Source organism: Penaeus monodon, chromosome 20, assembly GCF_015228065.2.
Source record: "Penaeus monodon isolate SGIC_2016 chromosome 20, NSTDA_Pmon_1, whole genome shotgun sequence".
Taxonomy (NCBI): Eukaryota; Metazoa; Arthropoda; class Malacostraca; order Decapoda; family Penaeidae; genus Penaeus; species Penaeus monodon.
In genome coordinates this window covers 32,524,998-32,525,907 of record NC_051405.1, presented here as the reverse complement: position 1 = coordinate 32,525,907, position 910 = coordinate 32,524,998, and positions in this window count along the sequence as shown.

The window sequence follows — 910 nt, the reverse complement described above, 5'->3', positions numbered from 1 at the left end:
GAAGCGCCTCCAGACGTCATTCAAGTAAAGGCATCACCGTATGCCGTGCACACGAACGATTTCCTTAATCACTAATGGTCGTCGCCCCCCCCCCCCCACACCGGGTTAAGGCGCTTTGCCGTGCGGTTGGTTTGGCCTTCTCGTCCCGCGATGCCTCGTCGGCGTGGCACTGTGCCAATGCCCGTCCACCTGTTTGTTTTCATGCACTTGAACGTGTCCGCGAGATGAAATATTTTCTCCTTACATCTGTAATAGCAGGATCTAGGAGGAGGAGGTTTTAAAAAACATAATGGAGTGTGTTCTTGTTGATGTTTTTTTATTGTAATGCAGATGTTGTGTATTCAATATCTTCTCTCTACCTTTTGGCAGGCAGCGGTCTAAAACAAGACAGAATTATTTTTAAGGAATGCGTAGGTGATAAATGTATGTGGCGAATTTTAGACTTTGCTAAAGAGAACATATTTTGGTGAAAGAGTTTCCCTCTCGGAAGTTTATCTCTGTGTATGTATATATTAGTTAAAGGGACCAATCCTCCTCGAAGTAGCGGTTGACTCCGGCACGAGCAAATAATGCCGGGATAAGCACTGGCGCCCTCCAGCCGAGACGATGTGGTACCCGTGCAGGTGTCCGGAGTGCGACACCATCGAGAGCCACAACCTGAGGAACACCACGTGGGTCACCAACGAGATGGGCTCCTTCCCTGTCATCCACGGCTTCCTGCCCCTCTCGAACGGCGGCGGCGAGAAGGGCGGCTACCCGATGCCCCACATGGGCGGCCTCCGGAGATCAGCCACCTGTGGCATCGTCACCAGCAGCCACTTCTACCCGAACAAGGTCGCCGACGAGGATGAGCTGCCCGGGCCGCCGCAGCTGATCAACGGGCGCCTCACCATCTGCGACGGGAAGGTGC